This window comes from Schistocerca cancellata, chromosome 7, assembly GCF_023864275.1.
Source record: "Schistocerca cancellata isolate TAMUIC-IGC-003103 chromosome 7, iqSchCanc2.1, whole genome shotgun sequence".
NCBI classification, from domain to species: Eukaryota; Metazoa; Arthropoda; class Insecta; order Orthoptera; family Acrididae; genus Schistocerca; species Schistocerca cancellata.
Window position 1 is genome coordinate 10,855,298 of NC_064632.1, and position 18,041 is coordinate 10,873,338.

Here is an 18,041-nt window from a genome sequence, read left to right on the forward strand (position 1 = left end):
AACCTTTTACAACGTGTCTGGCGGAATGGCTTCACATGCAGATGAGATGTACTGCTTCAGCTGTTCAATTGTTTCTGGATTCTGGCGGTACACCTGGTCTTTCAAGTGTCCCCACAGAAAGAAGTCACAAAGGTTCATGTCTGGCGAATAGGGAGGCCAATCGACGCCGCCTCCTGTATGTTTCGGATAGCCCAAAGCAATCACACGATCATCGAAATATTCATTCAGGAAATTAAAGACGTCGGCCGTGCGATGTGGCCGGGCACCATCTTGCATAAACCACGAGGTGTTCGCAGTGTCGTCTAAGGCAGTTTGTACCGCCACAAATTCACGAAGAATGTCCAGATAGTGTGATGCAGTAATCGTTTCGGATCTGAAAAAATGGGCCAATGATTCCTTTGGAAGAAATGGCGGCCCAGACCAGTACTTTTTGAGGATGCAGGGACGATGGGACTGCAACATGGGGCTTTTCGGTTCCCCATATGCGCCAGTTCTCTTTATTGGCGAAGCCGCCCAGGTAAAAACAAGCTTCGTCAGTAAACCAAATGCTGCCCACATGCATATCGCCGTCATCAATCCTGTGCACTATATCGTTAGCGAATGTCTCTCGTGCAGCAATGGTAGCGGCGCTGAGGGGTTGCCGCGTTTGAATTTTGTACGGATAGAGGTGTAAACTCTGGCGCATGAGACGATACGTGGACGTCGGCGTCATTTGGACCGCAGCTGCAACACGGCGAACGGAAACCCGAGGCCACTGTCGGATCACCTGCTGCACTAGCTGCGCGTTGCCCTCTGTGGTTGCCGTACGCGGTCGCCCTACCTTTCCAGCACGTTCATCCGTCACGTTCCCAGTCCGTTGAAATTTTTCAAACAGATCCTTTATTGTATCGCTTTTCGGTCCTTTGGTTACATTAAACCTCCGTTGAAAACTTCGTCTTGTTGCAACAACAATGTGTTCTAGGCGGTGGAATTCCAACACCAGAAAAATCCTCTGTTCTAAGGAATAAACCATGTTGTCCACAGCACACTTGCACGTTGTGAACAGCACACGCTTACAGCAGAAAGACGACGTACAGAATGGCGCACCCACAGACTGCGTTGTCTTCTATATCTTTCACATCACTTGCAGCGCCATCTGTTGTTGAAAATTGTAACTACTGTAATTTCGAAAGTTTGTCTGCCTGAAAATGTACTGTTGTCCCAAGCATATTGCAACAAACGGTGTATTTCTATCGCTGCTCGTTTAGTTTTTATTGCCGTTTCAAATATACCGGTCATTTTTGAAACACCCTGTATTACTAAGTGGATACCTTTAACCGTTTGGCAGACCGGTACAGCTGCAGCTCATGACTTACTCCTAATGGCATCGCTACCAGATGGGAGTCGGTCTATTATCCCCCCCCCCCCCCCCTCCCAGTGGGGCGCGGTCCACACAGCGTTCACACGCAGAGTTTCGGCGCTCTTTCAGACACGCACGTGGTAACGGAGCGGCGTTCAGCGTGGGGTGCGCGATGAGACGAGTAGCCGCCGGCAGCAGCCTGCAGACAGCGGCCGGGGACCCCGCTGACGTGTGCTCTCCCAACGCTCGTAAATTGGTCGGGCGGCGGGGGTGCGCTGCGCGGAGTCTCCGCAATTAATCACAATAAAATATTCAGGGCGCACCTAGCTTACCGGCAGAAACACACCGGCCTGCTGCAGCGTAAGCGTGCGCTCCACAAACAGAAGCAGAGCTCATCTCGTCGCTCCAGAGCGTTCCATGTCGCTTTCTCTTCTTCTCCTTCATCGTTGTCTTGTCCCTTTCGATTACGGAGTCGGCGTTGTTCTATGGGCTGAAGCAGTCTTAATGATAGTTCGTCGCTGGTTGCCCTTCATGGCGCCACCGCTTCCCCCTGGGACGGAAATAGTGTACCCCATCTGTCTGCATGTGGAGTAAAGCACATGTTCAAGTGTGAAAACGTTATCTAAATGATAGCGCATCGTGTATTCAGGCGAGGCATAGGAACCATCCCGCCGGCCGCGGTGGCCGTGCGGTTCTGGCGATGCAGTCCTGAACCGCTCGACTGCTACGGTCGCAGGTTCGAATCCTGCCTCGGGCATGGGTGTGTGTGATGTCCTTAAGTTAGTTAGGTTTAAGTAGTTCTCAGTTCTAGGGGACTTATGACCTCAGGTGTTGACTCCCATAGTGCTCAGAGCCATTTGAACCATTTGAACCATCCCGGTGTTCACGTAGTTGGGTGTGGGAAACCGCCAAAAAGCAAAATCCTAGTTGGCCGAAAAATGATCCCTCGTCGTTAATACACTGGTTGAAATCGACCCGGGGCTGGTGCGCGTGGTGTTCGGAATAACTTTTGTACAAGAAATCGGCATAAGGTTTTGATTATCACCTTGACAAAGTGAACGTACGCAGTTGGTCTTTTCTTATTTGCTGTTACACGTCTGCCGCCCTGGTACATGGAGAACTACCCGAGTCACAGTACAGCAGTACGCCGCTAACGAGACCAAAAGAATTAATAAAATACACAAAAATACTTTCTAAAAAATTTGAAATATGTGCCTGTTTCAAATTGTGATACAAGCCATCGTGCTTTGAAGATTTTAAGTATGATATTGCTACTTTTTTAAATACAGTCAGCTGACGATACTCCATAATGAAAACAGTTGTGAGCAGAATGGTCAAATGTTTTGCGAAGTGATTTGCCTACAAGTAAGCAATAAAATAGAATGGGAAAACACTTTAGGTGTCTTTAAATGATTTGCGAAACCATCTTCAGCATCCGAGATGCTCATAGGTTAGTGAAGTAAGGAGACCGCTGAGTGAAATTCCACCAGACAAATGTCCCCTAAAAAATTAAACACTGAACTTTAAATTCTCAATTGCGACCTCATTTGCTGTAATGATTTCGAGCATCATCCAGCAACGCGTGAAATGTGCCCCTAATGTGTTTTATTTGTTTCTTATAGAAAAATCATTTCGCAAAACATTAGATCGTATTTTCAGATTTTCTTCTCAAAATATGAAATATAATCTATTCAGATATCGAACGCTATCCTATTACTATTAAGACTATATAGCTTAAGAAAAATAGAGAACTTTCATTTTATGTTGTGAATCGATATTTTTGCCGCTTCATGTACATAGCTGCTCTACGTGAAATATTTCTTTTTCGCTTAAGTACTAATTAAGGTTTTCTTAATTTTTCAAGGAGATAAATATTTTTTGCTCAACTAGACATCACGCTGGTCTACTTGATACCCCATTTATCCATTTCACGTTCTTCATTTGGCTCTGAAAATTCGGACAAAAACTCATTGTGTAGTTACTAGGGGGGTCCTGTTTTCGATCCACACAAACATTTGACCAAAAACGGAGCGCTGTACTTCATTGAAGGTACGGGAAATGAACAGTACGTGAAGTGGTTTGTTGAAGGAAGAGTGTTTTGGAAAGGATGTGAGCTGGAGGTTTTTGGGGTGGGGAAGGGGGGGGGGAGGGAGGATGAGACAGGATGACGAACCAACGGTTTGGAAGGGGACGGCGAAAGCAGAAGGGGAGCGTGGGGGAGCAAAAGTAGTCCTGACCTAGAGACGGAGACAAGTATTGTGCTGAACCTGAAGTGATAGGTAGATCTCTGAGCCTATTTCATGTTCGGGCAAGGGAAGCTGTTATATCCTTTTTGGGATAACTTGTGGAGGATGTGTACATTTGAGGTCGGGGAAATGTGTTGGTACAACCGCTGAAGTCTACAGTGATTAAACGATAGGGCGGTTGGTGTCACGTTTGCGGATAGTGTAGATAATCTTAAGGTGGACACTTCGGGAAAGGAGACAGGGAATATTAATAAGCTCATACAGAATCCCAATGGGAAATTATTGTCCTCGTTTTGCTTTCGTTGATGTTCATCTTATATCCTTCTTTCAAGACACTTTCCATTCTGTTCAACTGCTCTTCCAGGTTCTTTGCTGTCTCTGCAGAATTACAATGTCGTCGGTGAACCTCAAGTTTTTATTTTTTGTCCATGGACTCTATTTCCTACTCCAATTTTTTTTTTCGTTACTGCTTGCTCGACATACAGATTGAATAACGTCGGGGATAGGCTACAACGCTGATGGCATGGTGTTGTTGTTGTGGTCTTCAATCCTGAGACTGGTTTGATGCAGCTCTCAATGCTCCTCTATCCTGTGCAACCATCTCCCAGCACCTACTGCAATCTACATCCTTCTGAATCTGTTTAGTGTATTCATATCTTGGTCTCCCCCTACGATTTTTACCCTCCACACTGCCCTCCAATACTAAATTGGTGATTCCTTGATGCCTCAGAACATGTCCTACCAACCGATCCTTTCTTCTGGTCAAGTTGTGCCACAAACTTCTCTTCTCCCCAATACTATTCAATACTTCCTCATTAGTTATGTGATCTACCCATCTAATCTTCAGCATTCTTCTGTAGCACCACATTTTGAAAGCTTCTATTCTCTTCTTGTCCAAACTAGTTATCGACCATGTTTCACTTGCATACATGGCTACGCTCCATACAAATACTTTCAGAAACGACTTCCTGACACTTAAATCTATACTTGATGTTAACAAATTTCTCTTCTTCAGAAACGCTTTCCTTGCCATTGCCAGTCTACATTATATATCCTCTTTACTTCAGTTATTTTGCTCCCCAAATAGCAAAACTCCTTTACTACTTTAAGTGTCTCATTTCCTAATCTAATTCCCTCAGCATCACCCGACTTAATTCGACTACATTCCATTATCCTCGTTTTTCTTTTGTTGATGTTCATCTTATATCCTCCTTTCAAGGAACTGTCCATTCCGTTCAATTGCTCTTCCAAGTCCTTTGTTGTCTCTGACAGAATTACAATGTCATCGGCGAACCTTACAGTTTTCATTTCTTCTCCATGGATTTTAATACCTACTCCGAATTTTTCTTTCGTTTCCTTCACTGCTTGTTCAATATACAGATTGAATAACGTCGGGGAGAGGCTACAACCTTGTCTCACTCCTTTCCCAACCACTGCTTACCTTTCATGCCCCTCGACTCTTATAAGTGCCATGTGGTTTCTGTAGAAATTGTAAATTGCTTTTGGCTCCCTGTATTTTACCCCTGCCACCTTCAGAATTTGTAACAGAGCATTCCAGTCAACATTGTCAAAAGCTTTATCTAAGTCTACAAATGCTAGAAACGTAGGTTTGCCTTTCCTGAATCTTTCTTCTAAGATAAGTCGTAGGGTCAGTATTGCCTCACGTGTTCCAACATTTCTACGGAATCCAAACTGATCTTCCCCGAGGTCGGCTTCTACCGGTTTTTCCATTCTTCTGTAAAGAATTCGTGTTAGTATTTTGCAGCCGTGACTTATTAAACTGATAGTTCGGTAATTTTCGCATCTGTCAACACCTGCTTTCTTTGGGATTGGAATTATTACATTCTTCTTGAAGTCTGAGGGTATTTCGCCTGTCTCATACATCTTGCTCACCAGATGGTAGAGTTTTGTCGGGACTGGCTCTCCCAAGGCCGTCAGTAGTTCCAATGGAATGTTGTCTATTCCCGGGGCCTTGTCTCGACTCAGGTGTTTCAGTGCTCTGTCAAACTCTTCACGCAGTATCGTATCTCCCATTTCATCTTCATCTACATCCTCTTCCATTTTTATAATATTGTCCTCAAGTACATCGCCCTTGTATAGACCCTCTATATACTCCTTCCACCTTTCTGCTTTCCCTTCTTTGCTTAGAACTGGGTTTCCATCTGAGCTCTTGATATTCATACAAGTGGTTCTCTATTCATACAAGTGGTTCGCTTTTCTCCAAAGGTCTCCTTAAATTCGGCTATGAAATGAAGGGGGGAGATTATCAGTTTCTGGAAGGTGCTGCTCTTTGAGGAGACTGATGACTTCAGCTGTTTTCCGCACCGAGGAGAAGTAAGGTAAGGAGAGAGGTCGGTAGTGTAGGCGGGTAAGGCGGGCGACGCCGTCGGCCACGCACTGTCCACCCTACGGCGAGCGAGCGGCGGCCGCCCTGTCGTCGTGTGAGGGGGGCGAGTCGCAGGGCGGGCGCCGCACCAAGGCCGGACGCCGTTCTTCACGGGCGCCCCGGCGCCGTCCCGCAGCATCTAATGGTTAATGCATGCCGCCCGCATTTGCAACACACAGACCAGACCGCCGCACCTCTCACAATACACCGCATAATTAATTGTTGTCACCCTCGTTACCTTGGTGTTTCGACGGCGACGGCGATATTTATCTCACAGCACCAGAACCATCACCGACTGAAACTGTAGCAGTGTGAAGAAAAATGTGCAACGTACAGGGTGGCGCACGAAGTGTGTTACCATTTTGTTTTTGAATATAAACTTTATTGTCAATACAACCTGAAAGGAACATATACGACAATGAAGAGCCGTCCATGGAGATTTGTTCTAACTCAGTACATGCTCAATATGTCCACCATTTCGTTTCCTAACTTCCTTCAAACGAACACCTAAGTTAGTGATTACCCTACGGCACATATCTTCCGAAATTTCACTGCAAGCTTGAAGAATAAGTCTTCTGAGCTCCATTAAATCACGTGGACGTTTCGGGAAAATTTCTTCCTTTAGGTACCCCCAAAGAAGAGAGTCACGTGGATTGACGTCTGGACTATTCGGGGGCCAATTCTGTCCCTCATTGAAACGACCTGGAAACCTGAGTGAAATGATCCACATGTCGAAATTCTAGTGTAAAAACTCCAACGCAGTGTTTGCAGTATGTGGCCTTGCTCCATCTTGCATGAACCACTGCGTGTCGAAGGGCAAGAAAGTAGCAAGAAGCTGTGGGATGAAGCTATTGCGGAGCATTCTCAAATAACGTTCGCTGTTCACAGTCTCTTCAATGAAAAAGGGTTCAAGAAGTCCGTGACTGGAAATGGCTGCCCACGCTGTAATCCTAGGAGCATAATGTTGTCGTTCATGAAGCACTTGTGGGTTTTCAGTGGTCCAGAAGCGTACATTTTGTTTGTTAACCACACCGTCTAAATGAAAATGAGTCTCGTCTGAGAACCAAACGTTGTTGAGAGTTTCTTCCCTATCCTCCGCCCACTGAGCAAACAGTAGTCTCTGCTGCTTGTGTTCTTCAGTGAGCTGCTGTGCACAGGTCATCTACTATGGGTACATATGGAGGTCACTTTTAAGAATGCGTTGAATGGAGCGTCTGAATATTCCGAGTTGCATTGCTGCCTTTCTACACGATTTCCCGAGACTTCTCTGTACAGCAACTCGTACCGCTTCAATATTCTCCGGCGAACAAACAGGCTCAGGCCGAGGTCGCTTCGCTTCCAATACTGTTCCTTCCTGTACAAATTTATCGTACAACCTGTGGATGGTCTTCTTGCAACGGACCTATCGTGTGTTGAACTGTTGTCGAAAACGGCTCTGAGTAACAACAAGGCTTTTCGTTTCATGAAGAAGTAACACAATTGCCGATCGTTGCTGTCTCGTCAGTGTTACGTTGTCAGCCATTGCTGCTTACTAGTCTCCTAGCGGCAGTATCGTGAATTGCACGTCATTTCGTAACTCATTTGTTTTTGCAAGCTCTGCTGGTGCTGCTGTAGAGATCCCAGCGGGATATCTAACGTGCGTCGTAAATTGTGAAAGGAACAATTGGTAACACATTTCGTGCGCCACCCTGTAGATACGAGCACTAGGGAAAAAATGATTCTTCCAAAAATTGCGTTACTGTTCACGGGAGTAAGATAATGATTCCACTGTGTTAGGAAGAAACAAAAAAATCACTAGTAGAAACTATTAACACTAAAGAATTTCTGCTGCCCAGTAGAACCAAAATACCGCAACTGGGTATTCGGAGCACCTTGCCCTTCCCGTCGTCTGAAGCGAGCGGCGTTGAGTGTTGCAACATATTCATCATCACTCTCATGATTACCAATTATATCATCATAATCACAATCATCACCATCCTCATCAGCTACTCAACTTCCACTGCTGGCAAAGAGGCCTCGTTGTTATCATCACCAGCCACTCCACTTCCACAGCTGCATAAAGACTACCGTCATCGTCCTCGTACTTCTCATCAATATCATTAACTTCAGCCAGTCAACTCTCACTGCTGGATAAAAGCCTCCACCGACATTTGTATACTTGTCACCGTTATCAACCATTCAACTTCTATACCTGCACAAATTCTTTCATCATCAGTCTCACAATTGTCATCATTATCATTACCACCAGCCACTCGACTCCAACTGCTGGCTAAAGGACTCTACTATTGTCCTCATAAGTATTATCCTCGGCGGCCATTCGACGTTTACTGCTGGATCCCTCCTCTAGACTTTTCGATGCATTACGGTCTTCATCTGTTCCCATTTATGTTGCTCTTCCATGTTCCGTAGTGTCAACCACCCGCTTTCACAAGCCTCCTCCATCCGTATGCCGTCCATTCGCTTTGCTGCATCCCCGCCTACTTCCATTTGATGTTCATTACAGACATAACTGCTTATTATACTCCACTCTGTTCCCTGACAGTTTCGTATGTTTCCTCCCTCTCCCAATATTTGCCAACATGCGTCTCTCCCTAGCTCGCTGAGCAACTCCTACTTTTTGAATAGTTTCCACAGTCAAACTCCACGTTCCACTACCATGTAGTAATGCAGCCTGATTGTAACCTTTTCCTTTCAGTAAAGGTATAAACAAGAATGTGACGTTGTCTCAACATTTCTGAGAAAGAAAAGTGTGCAATTAATATTCATGGCTGCAAGGTGCTGCTTGTACTTTACAAGGAAGTCAACAGAGGGGCTACAAGAAAAGAATTAAGTACAACTTTTTCTAGTCCGTATTTTCTCTTACCGTGAAATGTAATATTGTACATTGCGTGATTATGGCTTCAACAACCTCAGTTAAACAAACATAAGCATACAATAAATATACACATGGACAGTGGACAATATTTCCTATTGTCCCACAAACAAATTGAAAAGACTCACCACCCCTTGGTTCCAACGAAGGTTTTTGGAGAATTCCTTTTATTATCAGGCGAGTACCAGAAGTAGAAATTCTCCCCAAATGCTCCAAATAGGGTACCTCTTTTCCCCACACTTAACTTGCTCGGGTCCGGCTCAAAATAACTAAGTTCTGTAACATTCCTTAGGCAGAAAAGAAGTATGTCCATAACACACTCTTACTGTAGTCCATTGCCTGATGCAAACCCTGTATTGCGTCAGTAACTGCGAATGATCCGTCTAGGTTTTGACTGTTTGTTTTTGTTCATCATTGCAAAGGAGAAGCGAGACGTCGAAGACTAGCGCCGGCACATAAACAACTTCTTTTGAATAGCATCTGGATGTCCGCCGAGTTTAACGTGCGCAAACTCTGCAACTGGGCTGTTGACAGTCCTTCGACAGTGTCACTTACCCCCTGTTGATGGCGAGAGATTTAGATTTTAAACCAGGACATTGAATCTTTATCGTCCAAATGCTCGCGTTGAAGATTTCCAAATCTACCATGATCGCTCTAACGGGGAAAGGAAGTACCCAACGGGTTACTGATTTTGTTCATTTTTTGCACAGTTGTAGTACGTACTTAAATGTAATTCTGCTGTGGTGCAATGCAGTTCTGGAGCATATTCGAGACATCGATGGCAAAAGGTTTTCGAGCCAGTTGAATAGCGTACATTAGCTCCAGTTGTCGAGCTTGTTGAGGTGACAGAATAGAAGTGTACCAGTACCGCTTTCGAGGTTCGCTGTCTTTTTTCTAATCTCCACCATACGCCTGCATCCGAGCAACGTGTTATATTTCTTCAGAAAGGAATTATAATGATATTAATAATAACCGTGTATTTACAGTGGTTACTCTTCCTACCGCAGTTCTGCATTGTGGATTTGTAACATATCATTCCTGGCCCTGCCCTTGCGGGTTGTTTGTTCTCATCCATGCTGTGGACACCACAACCGGTTTCCAGTATCTGGGAGATGGGGGCCTTGTGCAGCATGGATATGAAGGATTCGTCATTCTGTAATCTTCCTAAACAGGTTATGGTCGAGCTTTACTGCGCTGAATTAAGGTCCAGTAACTTTCCCATGATGGTCTGTTGGAAATAAACTTTTCCTGGCCTAGAAACAATCCAGTCCTAAGCTTTGTAGAGCACGTGTGGGCCAGACTTCGGGATGCAGGCTTCGAAGAATCTCGTCAAAACGACAGAGACCAGTTTATTGCACATGTTCAGGAGGAATGGACCTCATCCCTGTAACGCAGGTGTGCGGCAGAGGACCCGAATCAAATGTCCTCAGCGGCTGATCGTCAAACGTTGTGGGACTAAAACACTACCACGAGTAGTAATACGTTCGGTTCCAAGTCCCGTCTATCTGGGACTCGACGGTATAGCTCAGAACCTGTAGCTAACTTCGGTATAGATGGGTAAAAATGGTAAGCCCGAGGCTGCCTGGGCTTGACGGGGGTTGGTCTGGCCAGCTGCAAACTGGACCTCATACAGGTTACAGATTCGATCGCGTTGCTCACCGAACGAATACCCATGCTGAATGATCATTTGGTGACGCCTCATCCTCGTCGGTCCTCGTTGCTGCTATTTCTGTTTCTGGTGCTGACAGTGGCGGAGAGCGCTCGTCAAATGAGGGTCGGAACCCGAAGGGTGGGTGGGGGGAGGGGGAAGAGGGAGTTTGTATAGAGCCCAGATGAGCAGCTGTGTGTGGAGTCGGTTCCTGAAGAGACAGCAGTGCTTGTGGAGAGTTTTGGCAGACGAGTTGACGAGTATCTTCATAACCACGGACAAAATACTGGCAAAGTGGACAGATGTCTGTTCAAATTATTCATTAAAATGTGGAATTGAGTTTTTGCAAAAAGAAAAATATGTCAAAAGACTTGAGAGGGAATCTTTCTGTTCACACTGTATTTGCTAGTAATTCTTCAACCCACTCACAGAGCTGGTCTAATATTTCGTATGCTTGTAATTTATTCATTAGGCTACAGTGCGGAACTGTGCCGAAGGCCTTGTGTAAACCAAGGAACACGGCAACAACATGGGGCCCGGCACCTATTCCTTTTTGGGTCTCGTGGGAGAACGGTGCGAGCTGGATTTCGTACGATCTTTGTTTGCGGAACCCATTTTGATTTCTACAAAAAAAAAGTTCAAATGTGTGTGAAACTTATGGGACTTAACTGCTAAGGTCACCAGTCCCTAACCTTACACACTACTTAACCTAAATTATCCTAAGGACAAACACACACACACCCATGCCCGAGGGAGGACTCGAACCTCCGCCGGGACTTGATTTCTACGGACGAGATTTTCCGCCTCCGGAAATGTCATAATACGCGGTCGTAAAAAGTGTTCTAAAATTCCACAACAGACAGACGCCGGCGTGTTTAGTTTTAAACTGTCGGTGAAACTGTCTCTGTCAACAAAAGTGCGTCTATTACAGCACGCGAGCGTCAGATCTTTCGTCGAACATTGGGAGCAGTAAGCCGGCGAGCGCCTCTCGTCACGGATTCCTTCGCGGCGCCGACAGCCATCAGCTCGTCGGGTGGCCCTTTGTCAGCGCGCGCGCGCTGTGGACACCTTTGTCTCCGCGCTGGCCGCCGCCGCGAGTCGTTAGTCGTCACGGCAAATTTAAGGAGGGGCTTTGCTGCCTATCAACGGTCCGGAGCTGCTAGGAGCGGCGCCAGCTGACACGCGGCCAGGCCGACGGATTTGTGACCGAAGATAAGGCGGCGGCCACATGGTCCTGCGCTTTCATTTACCGCGCGCGACGCTTCCCCGTCTGGAGGCGCCAAACACCACCAGCTTGACAGCAGTGGAAAGCTACGCGCGATGCAGTTAAGCGTTTATACTACACTGCTCCTCACAAGAGTTTATCAACTTCACATTTTTCCAAGTAAGTTATTTCTTCGCTAACCCATTACAATGAGATCTGCAGCTACTAAACTGAACACTGTATAATATTACCTCCTATGCAAGGGAGAAAGAAAAGTTTAAGTGGCTACTCTAAAAAAAAAGAAAAAAAACATGGTTCTAACGCTCAGTCTCACAGACCTGAATCTGTTGTAGAAACTAAGAATATATTCTGCGCTGAAACACAATGAGGTATCTCGAACAGAATGAGACCTTCCATACCCACCAGCACTGATTCAGAAAATATCCATCGTGGTAAAAGTTCTGTGCAATCCATCGGAAGCAGGTCTTTTTCTCAGCTAAATGTTCATGAAAAATCGAACGTGTTCTGTTGTTTGATATCGTTAAGGGAAGTACCTATCTCGTGGTAAGTCAGTCGCGTACACTCTTCAGTCACGTTGCAACAACGCCTCATTTCTGTCTAACTTGAATAAATTCATAGCCGACGCAAGCACGGATTCTGCAAACCAGTTATAAACATTTTTTCGGGAACTGATTGGTTAAGAAAAGTTGAAAGAAGTGACTGAGTCATTTTTGTTGAGTGCTGCCTCTGATTTTACGGGAAAAAAATCACGAATTTTAAAACAATAGTAAAGTCACACCCCGGTATCGTCATCAAGTGGTCCTCTGTAGAATATTCGAAGTCGGTTGCATCTGTCTGGCGCTGTGCTACTTTTGAGAAACTGGAACTTCAAAGTCTTACGTAATATGTTCTTTGCTCAGTGAAAGAATATATCGAAGCAATTAATCAAACATTTATATACTTCTGATATACATACAGGAAATAATTCTTCATATTTCATAATAGCTATTGTTCCATAATTTTGAATGATAGTAATTCTTGCAGGAAAATAACTTTTTCCGACTAATTCTCTAATTTCCAGAATCAAATTTTCACTCTGCAGGTTAGAGCACTTGCCCGCGGAAGGCAAAGGTCCCGAGTTCGAGTCTCGGTCCGGCACACAAGTTTAATTCTCTAATTACTGTGATAGCTTTATTACTTACTTGATAAATTTATCGACCACTATGGTCGCAGGTTCGAATCCTGCCTCGGGCATGGATGTGTGTGATGTCCTTAGGTTAGTTAGGTTTAATTAGTTCTAAGTTCTAGGGGACTGATGATCTAAGAAGTTAAGTCGCATAGTGCTCAGAGCCAAAAAATTTATCTCCATACTAGCTCAACTACATTCTAACTAAGGTCTTACTCTGTATTTTGTATCAGTGCTACGCACCACTCAGCAACGTGTGTTGATTATAATAATTGTTATTACTCTTTCCTTCTGCATAATGTATTTAAAATTTACACCTGAACTGTAAATCACAATATATACCACCGGGCCGGCAGCCTCTGCCGCTACAGCGGTGTGCACGTAACACGGATGTTGGGGTGATGCGCAGTACGGCCGCGGTGGCAGAGTGGTTCTAGGCGCTTCAGTCTGGAACCGCACGACTGCTACGGTCGCAGGTTCGAATCCTGCCTCGGGCATGGATGTGTGTGATGTCCTTACGTTAGTTAGGTTTAAGTAGTTCTCACTTCTAGGGGACTGATGACCTCAGATGTTAAGTCCCATAGTGCTCAGAGCCATTTGAACCATTTGATGCGCAGTAGCAAGGGTCAGCGAAGCAAGTGACGCTCCAGCCAGTAGCACCACACTGGCAAGTCGGTCTGCAGCGTGCGCTTCGAGGTGTGTGTAGGACATTTTACGTTGATTTCCATTTTGGTTGTCGTATGATTAAGATAATAAACAGTGAAGTGTTCGTTGTGGATGGCGTAAAAAAAACTCCCTGTATTACGTTAAGGAGCACCAGCGATAGCTTTCTCAGTGCGTAAATTTTTATAATGAGAGTCAGAAACAGAAAGACCCGCCCAGAGTCCGACTTACTCCAGTATTGGCAGTTCCCACGGCAGGGAACGGCTGGACGGTGTGGCGTGAGGCAGAGAATGAGGGCACACTGCACACGTCACAAAATATTCTTTATCTCTTTCAGCGCAGAGTGCGTCAGACACTGACCTTCTTACTTGCAGAGTACATATTGTTTCTGGAATCCTAAGGAACTTGACGGGGTTCACGTGTCCAAATCTCATAGTTCTACATTTCGTTAAAAGTTTTCATTGAACTGGTACAATATTACACTTTTTTTACGGTCCCAGAATGCAACTTAATACCAGCATCAGCACAGTACGCCGTCTCGCTCTGAAGTTGCCTCCTTCACTCCAGAAAGAATATACGCTACCTCACGGATAGTGTTCTGCCTTCTTCTCCACTTCTAGATCGCAATATAGCAGCTACTCTGCGAAGCATGGATTGTACAAGTCCGTGATAGGTTTCCAGAAGTATGCGGCATCAGCTCACGCAATTCCCGTAAATTACGGCGGTTTGTGGGCTCGGAGCTGACATCCGACAGCGTACCAGATGTGTTCCATCGCGCTCAGGCCTATTTGGTGGGCAGGCCGTCAACATTTGTTCCCTATCCTGCTCCTCAAAGCAATGTAGCGGAATTGTGTCTTTGTGACGAGGACACTTACCCTGCTGCGAGATGCCATCGCTGCTGAAGAAGACCTCAGGTATTAACGTACGCAGGTCGTCCACGGCTTACCACCACAGGTCCCATCGAAGCCCAGATGAATGTGCCCACATACTGCAATTCTGCCTCCACTGGCCTGTGTCCACTGCACGGTGCCTGTCTCCACCAGCCAGTCAGCTGGATGACGGCTTGTTCGGGCTCACCTATCGACCTGGAAGCAAGAAACGTGCTTCACGCGACTTATTTCCTTTGACCCGCGGTCCAATCTCAATGATCCTGTGCCCACTATAATCGTAATTGACGATGATGTTTCACCCTGGAACGCGAAGCGATGACCCGCTGCAGGCCCCCATGTTCACCAGTATATGCTGAACGGTGTGCTCCAAAACACGTCTGCCTCCATCAGCATTGTACTATGTCGTCACATGTTCCGGAAGATGAGAACTTTTCCTGCTTTGCAGAGTGGGCAAACCTCCCATCTCCACGTTCTGTGATGCGATGTGGACGTCCAACGCCTTGGCGCCTACTCGTGGTTTCATCATCCTTCAATGACTTTCCATAAACGATCACGACAGTAGCACGCGATCAGCCGACCAGCTTCATCGTTTCCGAGATGGTCGTTCCCAGGCGCCTGTCCCCAGCGTTCAGCCCGCTGGCTGACGATTTCCCCATCTGCGGCCTGTATCGTCCTTCTTCCGATTACACAATGAGGTGACAGCAGTCATGGGATAACGATACGCACGTACATAGATGGCAGTAGTATAGCGTACACGAGGTATGAAGGGGCAGTGCATTGGCTCAGCTGTCAATTCCATTCAGGTCGCACTACGGGAATTAAGAGACTTTAAACGCAGAATGGTAGTTGGAGGTTGGTTGGTTCGGGGAAGGAGACCAGACAGCGAGGTCATCGGTCTCATCGGATTAGGGAAGGACGGGGAAGGAAGTCGGCCGTGCCCTTTGAAAGGAACCATCCCGGCATTTGCCTGGAGCGATTGAGGAAAATCACGGAAAACGTAAATCAGGATGGCCGGACGCGGGATTGAACCGTCGTCCTCCCGAATGCGAGTCCAGTGTCTAACCACTGCGCCACCTCGCTCGGTAATGGTAGTTTGAGCTAGACACCTGGATCATTCCGTTTGGGAAATCGTTAGTGAATTCAATATTCCGAGAACCACATTGTCGAGAGGGTCCCAAGAATACCAAACCATCAGGAATTACCTCTCACCATGGACAACGCAGTGTCCTTGGCAACCTTCACTTAACGACCGAGAGCAGCGACCGAGAGCAGCGGCGTTTGCGTAGAGTTGTCAGTGCTAACGAACGAACAAAACTGCGTGAAATAAGAGCGGAAATTAATGTGGGACGTACGGAGAACGTATCCGTTTCGTCAGTGTGGCGAAATGTGGCGTTAATGGGCTGTGGCAGCAGACGACATCGCCTGGGCTCGTGACCAATTCCGTAGGACTCTGGACGAGTAGAAATGAGCAGCCTAATCAGATGAGTCCAATTTTTAGTTGTTGAGAGCTGATAGTGGGGTTCCATTGTCGTGCAGACCCTACGAAGCCGTGGACCCAAGTTGTGAACGAGGTATTGTGCAAGCCGGTGGCGGCTGCATAATAGTATGGGGCGTGTTTACGTGGCATCGTCTGGGTTCTCTGGTCCATCTGAACCGGTCATTCTAGCAACTGGCTATGTTCGGCTACTTGGATACCATTTGGAGCCATTCGTGGATTTTATGTTCTGCGTATAACAATGTGCCATGTCAGTGGACCACAGTTGTCGACAATTTATTTGATGAACATTCTGGATAATTCGAGAGAATGATTTGGTCTCTCACATTGGCTGACATGAATCCTGTCTAGCATTTATGGGACATTATCGAGAGGTCAGTTCGCGCAGAAAATTCTGCACTGTGCACGGGACTTAATTAAAAATGTTAATGAATAAATGCAATAATTTTAGTAGCTGTGTGACCGGTTACGAAGTCTCGTAACCGGTTGGCCCTGACTAGTATTAGCACGCAATCTGACTGCATAAAATTAAAATAAAGAATGACGAGGAATTTCCATTAACACAATTGATTAATTAAGTCCCCTGCAAGTATAAAATTTACGAAACAACAAAGGACAAGTGTAACTGACCTGTGTGTGGTAGTGTGACTCAACGTACATGTATCTGGCTCGGTTCTTTCTCAATACGAGAAAATATTTTAAACACCATTTACAATGAACTAATTGAAAAACGAGAAATACTATAATTGCACATAGAAACGAGAATCACAAGTCTGATACATGAACACGAGCCAGATGCCTTGTTGACTATACCTGCGAGCAAGAGGCATTGTCATTAAAGAAAACTGTAATACCTTTTTACCTCAATATATATTGACGAAAATATTCCATTACATCAGCATCATAAATCAAAAGCCCATCTCCTTTCTCAAATACTTCTTCCATCTATACATTACACCAACCGAACAGCATCTACTCTCTCGCCCAACAGAACAACAACTGCCCTCGACATCCTCTCAACAAGTACTGCACCAGTGGAGGCGGCGGAATAATAATCTTTGGCGCAGTCTCTGGGGCTGTGACTCAGTGTAGCCACATTTCAGCTGGCAACACTTTCGCAGTTACGGACGGGTAGAGAAAAGCATGGCTCAGTATTTCTGCAGGGAGTGAGCGAGGTGGCGCAGTGGTTAGCACACTGGGCTCGCATTCGAGAGGACGACGTGTCAAACCCGCGTCTGGCCATCCTGATTTAGGTTTTCCGTAATATTTAACTATATATGACGGTAGTATCTGTTCCCGAAAGAACAGTTACCGTGGATGACCATGCAGCTTTGCTAGAAATGAAATGATAATTAAATGGACACCCTAGCTGCAAGCAGGCGTTGATATACTTCATTGGGGACATGTTGAAAATGTGCGCCCCGACCGGGACTCGAACCCGGGATCTCCTGCTTACATGTCAGGGACTTGGTAGATTAATCTGTCGCGAGTAATGAGTATGATGGGCAAACATCTATTAGGCGCACTACGAATGTAGTGGTGTGGACATGTTGGGAATGTGGATCTCACGGGGAACGTGCAAGGGATAAGTCCCTGCAGACGCACTATCCTCTGTGCCCGCGGTGGCTCAGATGGATAGAGCGTCTGCCATGTAAGCAGGAGATCCCGGGTTCGAGTCCCGGTCGGGGCACACATTTCCAACATGTCCCCAATGAAGTATATCAACGCCTGCTTGCAGCTAGGGTGTCCATTTAATTATCATTTCATTTCCGTGATTTCGCTAAATCTCTTCAGGCAAATGCCGGGATGGTTCCTTTGAAAGGGCGCGGCCGACTTCCTTCCCCATCCTTCCCTAAGCCGATGGGACCGACGACCTCGCTGTTTGGTCCCGTCCCCGAAATGAGCCAACCGACCAGTTTCTGCAGGTATCTTCCAACACCTCATTGAGTCCATGTCACGTCGAATTGCCGCACTACACAGAAGTAAAGGAGGTCCGACGCGCTTTTGGGAGGTATCTGGTGACTTTTGCCACCTCAGTGTACACTTTGCTCGCCGTGACGTGGGGTCGTACTGTTGTGGTTCGTCACTGCGTGTGCTCGGTCGACCAGTCGC

The 18,041-nt window shown here is 46.1% G+C and overlaps 1 non-coding gene across 1 annotated transcript; it reads left to right on the forward strand.

Moving 5' to 3' along the window:
• Nucleotides 1-17,544: 17,544 nt before the first annotated feature.
• Trnat-ugu (transfer RNA threonine (anticodon UGU)) lies at nt 17,545-17,619 on the forward strand. The gene has a single exon. It is a non-coding gene; the product is annotated as a tRNA-Thr (tRNA).
• The last annotated feature ends 422 nt before the right edge of the window (nt 17,620-18,041 follow it).